General features: G+C 38.1%; 1 protein-coding gene across 1 annotated transcript in view; it reads left to right on the top strand.

Annotated features, from left to right (window-relative positions):
• LOC108966595 (titin) overlaps positions 1 to 6933 on the top strand; it is a 358580-nt gene that overhangs the window by 195872 nt on the left and 155775 nt on the right. The gene's annotated exons all lie outside the window — the stretch shown is intronic.

The raw sequence follows: 6933 nt of genomic DNA, 5'->3' as shown, positions 1-6933 counted from the left end.
AAAAAAAAAAAAAAAAATACAGAAGAGCTGTATTATTATAATTAATATACAACATTCGTATATCCTAGTATGTTTTTAGTTAAAAGGAAATTTATAATTCTGTATGTAGAATATTTCGAAAATKATGACAGTTCRAACCYTAATTAAAASAAGAAAAGGCGTTAACTTCGGTAGCATTGAAAATATAATACTCTTAACAAATACAAACGATTCTTTRCAAGAACTTTGATCGGTCGATTTGAATGGCAGTTATAAATACTATATGCTATATTAACTTGATCTGCACAATTTTTTCGGAGATTGAGCCCTTGCCTTCGACAATAGCCCATGTCAAATTCGGTAAAGATATTTCCTCAAATGAAAGACATAAATGTAAATTTTTTTTTCCAATTCTAAATACTTATATATATTTTTATCTTTCTTTTCTTTATTCGCTTCTCCTTTTGCCAYTAAATATTTCGCTATTTATATTTTTAACATATTTATAATCTCATTTTCTGTTCTCTTCCTTTTCGTAACCTTTTCTAAACTCTTTCCTCTTACTTTTTAATTTTGTTATAATTTTTACTCTCATATAACATCTTTTCTCTCCTAGTTTTGCCCAGTAATTCCTCAGTTTTTTGAGTAAGTTAGCATTTCTTAAGYGGTTCTGGGCATAAAACCTGACAGTTTCAGATTAGGAACAGAGCAAATATATTSCATTACTAGTAACTAACTCTCTCCAGACAATTATTAAAAATTAAAAACGAATTCTAGTCGCAAACACTTATTGAGTGGCGATTCAAGCAAGCAGCTCGAATACAGTAAATATAACTGTTTATTTATGATACAACAATGCAAGGTGTTTGAATCAATTTACGAAACACACCTCTTCAATTGTSGAAAAACGTTGACTTCTTAGTTTTTTTTTTTTTTACGAACGTGAATACAAAAAAGTCATTCGGTGCCACGTCAATGCTATACGGTGGATGACTCATCAAATTGATGCTTTGAATACTCAAAAAATCTACTGGTTCAAAAGTGTGACCGTGAACCGTGGGCCGACGGTTGGTTTCCTTGATGTCTTGAAAGATAATTGGCAAACTGATAGTTGTGTATCACTCTGAATTTCTCTCATTGTGCTAGTTCTGTATGGTTGCGATATATCCAATTGTTCTAAAGATAATAGACAACCATTTGATTGGAAGTGCTTCGTAATCGAACAAATTTTGTTGGATTCGGCTACCAGATCTCGAAACATAGAATACAGCCAACCTAGCACACCTTTCTTTAATTTCGATAAAATAAAGTTAATCTGTAGAGACTGGTCAGAAGCGAAGTGTTAGAGGGTTTTATTTTCTCATTGAAGTTTTATGGTATTTCACTCCACTGAGACTGTACAACAGTCATTTACACATACGAGTATGTAGTATGTATGCATATTAGGAAATTTTCAGCAGCAATAATTACAAGCTTATATGTAGTCTGCATCTAAGTACTATACACCAACCATTGCTATAATTAGCCCTAATTGATATTAAATTTCTTCACGCCCAGTTCAAAATCTACAGGTCACATTTTATCGCTGTATGTTAAATATGAACGTCGAAGACACTGAATTATGCTCGATATATTGTTGTTGGTAATTTCGTTTTTTTCTTCGTTCATGAGTCTGAACAATGAACACAAGTCAGATATTACACACTCAACTGTTTAAATTAACGAAGAGATAGTTGTGAGACGAGAGAGTCTTAACAAAGTTTTTTACTGTCATCATTGATTCGATGTGTCACTGGTGTTGACGGCATTTTTGATGAATCCGTATATTCCTGGGAGAGTGAATCTCATTTTATCATATTTGGTTTGATAACAAGGCCTTTGAAATCGTATTCCATAAAATTTGGTGGACGGTAAAATGATATATGCCTTGTAAGATTTTCTGTGGTAAAATTTAATTTACACAGAAGAAACAATTTGAAAGCAAATATTTCTCCGAACGTGATTAATTTCATTTCATTTCATGATATTTCTGTTAGGCATTTCTTGACCAGATATAAAGCGAATACCACATGATATTGGTATTTGTTGGATATTGGTTCGATCATGTTTATTCAAAGAGTTTTTAGTAAGCTTTGTCATTTTATCATGTCATGTTTCTTCTTGATATAACGGTTGGCAATAGTCCAAGACTAACACGCAAATACACTTTTTTCGAAAAATTCACAAATTCGCAGCCATTGAAATCATCTCTCCAAATGAGGCCCATTTCTGGGTTAATGGCTTCGTCAGTGGACAAAATTGTGGCTATTTGGTTGAGAAAGTTCCTCGTGTGGTTTAGAAAATGCAATTGCATTCCAAAAAATATACCGTTTTGTGGATTTCGGTATGGCGACATCATCGGGGCTTATTTATTACAAGGTGAGACAAAAAGTGCAGTTACCATTCATAGCTGGCGTTATAGTACGATGTTGACCGACGCTGGCGATCCCTGCTTTCAGTACAGTTCGTACCACTGCCAACTTACGTTTCACGTTTAAACATGGACACACTGCGTGGAAAGTTTCGTGATTAGTGGGTAGCTTTTGGACGACATTGTTTGAACGCAACAGCAGCCATTTTGATCGAATTTGAAGGTTTTATTCATTTTTAATTCCTGTCTGTATTTTCGGTAGATCATGTATATAAAGCGGAGTTCTCTCCTGTTAACAACTACTCTGTTGTATTTTTTTCGCTGATGAGAGACTGTAAAAGAGGTTTAAGTCCAGTAGATAYGGCAAGAAGTCTACGAATTCAGTGMAGCTTCGAAACTGTTAATATGAAGTGACCGCTCCAAGAATCTCTATATACTGCTATGGGCCTCCGACGAGTCGATAATTAGAGTTAAAAAATGTTTTGTTTTCTGATTTTTTAGTCAGAGATGGATAAATTGACAACTCAGCCGCTATTTTATCGAAAGTTGTGATCGAAAAAGGAGGAAAAGCTCAACCAACAACTTCAAAAGTGTGTAAAAAACAATGCTATAAAACCATTAACTGATTCAGAGCATAATGGACAGTGCGGAACACAATGGGATCGGTTATAAAAATCAGTTAGCATAAAACAGTGGTGTATTCCACATGTTTATATGTATGTGTGTTCATAACCTCACATCTGACTTGATGTACTTAAGTGAAATTGTAACATTACGAGCAATAAACAATAAAAAATCAATTACAATGACAGCAGGCCACATCATACACTATAAAAACAACAGCAACAAGACATTGTTACATGTTGCATGAATCGAGCAGCAGATGTACACCCAACAATAATATGCAGTTACGGGGCACACCCAATATTTGTACCTGTCTGACAGCAAAGCGTTTAACTTAGGTGTCATATCAACAGTGGTAAKTCAAGAGCAGAGGCGCAAAGGCGATGGAAATGTGGCTGGTGCCTGTGTGGCTGCGTGGCAGGACTGACTGGCAACTTCGACAGCTTGCGACCCACTCACAATGGGTTGGGCAAGAGATGACACATGCGTATGACAAATATACATATATACATATAATATGTCTATATGCATGTGTACGTGTGTGTATGTAAGTATATGTAGCAGTGCTTAGTTGCATGGGTTGCTGTTTCTAGTAGAAAAAAATAATAAAAAGTAGACATTTGCTGAGCCCAAAAAGGGTGTTTGCTTGCGTGTTGCGTACTTACATAAATAATTATCCRCATTAGTGTTTGTATGTATGTATTATATGCCTCTAAATAGACACCTTAGAAACCATGGCTCAGCAATTTGGCCAAAAAGCCGCGCTTTTTACAATTCGAACAACAACAAAACGGAATTTTTTTTATAAATTTTTTCCGATGACTTGTCATAAGCTATGCGGCATGCCACAAGTTGTACGAGTCACTCAAGAGCACGTTGCAATGTCAATGTCAGCACGTGTTTTCAGTTTGTTTATTTGGGTTCGATTTCAATTAGTCGACTTGTCATTACGGCCACACGCACATTCGCATGTAGYACATATGCATGTCACATACACATGCACACATATACACACATATTACTTTGGTAATTGTTGCCCACACTGGCCGCCGGGTCATTCCACAATTCTTGCGAATTTTCAGCTTCGTCGCGCATTCAAYGGAAAATTAACGATAGCTTAGTGGCGCACAATTTGTTTCTTCGCCGCTTGCAAYGCGCAATACCAGTAAAAACATATGTAGAACAACGACAACAATAACAACAGCACCGCACTAACTTGTAATTAAAGCAATCAAAGGCGTGAAGTGTCGGCTGGATGGATGGTTGATGGCGATCGACAGCGACAGCAACATCAAGTTCGCGTTCGAGTTCGCCACCGCCACGGGCTCTCCGATATTATCGCCCCGCCTGGCTGTGATAGTGAAACCGTTGCTGTTGACATTGACACCGAGTGAGCGTGTAGCGTTAATGGTACTGCCACCGTCAACGTTCATCAAAATCGGTCGTTGCAACAATAACAACAACAACAACAATAACGGCAAAATTTCAAAACAACATCCTCAATTTATTTTAGGTGCCACTGGTAGCGCTCAAATAATATTATATGTATATAATTGCTTATATGGACAGTGTGTTGAATTGGATTTAGGTTGGCAAGATTTATATAATTTCGGTAGTAAAGAGTTATATGAACTCCCTTTATTTCTATAACTTTCTCTGTGCAAAGAGGAATTGGATTACGGTTGTGCATATTCTGATAAAGCTTAATATTTATTAAGCTGCCGCACGACCGCACTGACATTTGTCTCACTTTGTGGGGTTACTGCTATCTTGTACGTTGTCGGTTTTTCGTCCGCGGTGCTTGACGTCTAGCATCCCGACTGCGTCGTTACACTTCCTTTTTTTCGAGAACGGCAGGATCCGAGTGGCGAAGTGTGCTTGGTCGTTCTTCACTTCTTCACTTCCTCTTCCCTCTTCCTTCAGAATGGACTTGCCTTCGTGACGATTGCATATCCTGCCGCCTTGTATCTTGCTTTACACTTCAACCCCTCCTTGATCGGACCCTTGGCCGCCTGCACAAGACAGCATTTACGATTCCTGTGCCCGCCAGTGGTACCCTCTCGTCTCCCACCGACGTTTAGACCGATATCCTGTCCGCTTTGTTCTTTTGTCGTTCGGGACCCTATACCCCTAGCGTTTATAGCTACCGTCAGATACCCGATTAGCAATGGCCGTGGCGCTATCCATCCACCTATTTTTGAAGATGCATATAAAGYAATCCAAAATAAGGGTATGATGCGGAAAATATGTAAGCCTTTGGTAGGCAGCTGACAGTAATCAGCTTGAAATCATGACAGCGTAAGAAGCGACCGCCGTTCCCCAGCCACACCTGCTTGAAGAGTACTGCTAAGGGGAGTGTCGCCAAAAGTAAGCGACTTCAATTCTATTGAGTGCCAGGCCACAAAAGCATCGAGTTTAGTGAGATTGCCGACAGTGGGGTACTACTGATATCCGAAAACGTGATGAACACAGGAAAACCCAAACAATGTCTATACGACGATCTGGATATAAGCATGGAAATAAATGGAAAATTAGCAAATTATGGCTGATAGATCGAAAAGACTGCAGAAAATGTCGAGAACAAGACGCCAGGAAAACAATGGAGCATCTTATCCTGCATTGACACAAAGTCAAGGCTGACTACTCATCATGGATGTCGTAACTGAACTCTATCTGGTATCTCAAAAATCAAAACTGTTCTATGCATGACTTTTCTAACTCAACCTTACACTCGTGCTCCTAGAGACGAAGAGAGATGTGTTTTGCAATTCAGTACCGTCAGACCACATCTTGGCTCACGGTGGATCACATTCCCTCCACTTATTTTATCCAGTATATAAAGGCGATCATGAGAGTTTTATAATCTAGTATTCCGCATTTACTCTAAAAATAGATGAGATCGGTCCACATTTCCCTAGAACTCGCATACCGTATATATTGATCTTTTTTTATATTTCAACTTTAAACGGTAATTTGCATAACTTTTGGACTAAATCGGTTTAAATCTTCGTCAAATAGTTTCCAACTTTTTTCTATAAATTTTGCCTGCATATTCAAAAATTACATGCTTTTTGAAAATTTGCTCTACCGTACCACCATTAAGTCCACTGTGCAACAATGCGTTGCACCATTAACGCCTCGCCGAATACTATATACTTAAGATCGGTCTCCGACTTTTGTCTGACGCACTTTAATTTGTTAGTTGTTGTAGTTGCTTGTTTTAATGTGGTTTTGTGTCTATATTTCATTGCTGTTGCTTTCGCGCGACGCTTCTGAATYGCCTTGATTGTTCGACGCCGATAAGCGCATGCGCGACCAAGCAAYCGTCGCAGCGTTCGACCATACGTTCATCAGCCAAATATATTTCAACACTCGCTGATTTCACACATGCGCTTGTGTGTGCGTGTGTGTGTGATTTCATTGGACCGCCCGCTGTTATTATTAACGCCTCCGTAAAATTTCCGTCGAAATTCATTTTCGTTAATTTCTTCATTGTTATTTTACTTCTGTATGTGTGTACATAGTTTTTGTTGCATGTGGGTTTCATTAATTGTTGTTGTTGTTTCGATCGGCGATGGTGATTAATATAGAATTAAAAAGAAATTAAGCCAATCGACAGCCAGTTTTGAGTGTGTTAATTTTTTAACAAATTTTCAACATAACCTTTAAATTGCTAACAAAAGTACTCACCCTCGCTTTGCTTTGATGCTCTATTGGTTGATGCGATGGTCTTTAAGTTGTACAGCAGAATTTTTAAGAATAAAGGGAACAACTTCTTCTGTTAATGGGTCATCATAACCTAGCGTTCTTCCAAGCTTTGGAGCGGGTTACCGGTGTGCAGTCAACTCAGATGACTGTCGATTGGGCTTCGGAGTGAAAAGATGAAATCATGTTGCGACAAAATGATATGACTCAAAAAG

The sequence above is a fragment of the Bactrocera latifrons genome, unplaced genomic scaffold (assembly GCF_001853355.1).
Source record: "Bactrocera latifrons isolate USDA-ARS-PBARC rearing strain unplaced genomic scaffold, ASM185335v1 scaffold_165, whole genome shotgun sequence".
NCBI classification, from domain to species: Eukaryota; Metazoa; Arthropoda; class Insecta; order Diptera; family Tephritidae; genus Bactrocera; species Bactrocera latifrons.
This window is presented reverse-complemented; position numbering and strand designations above follow the sequence as displayed.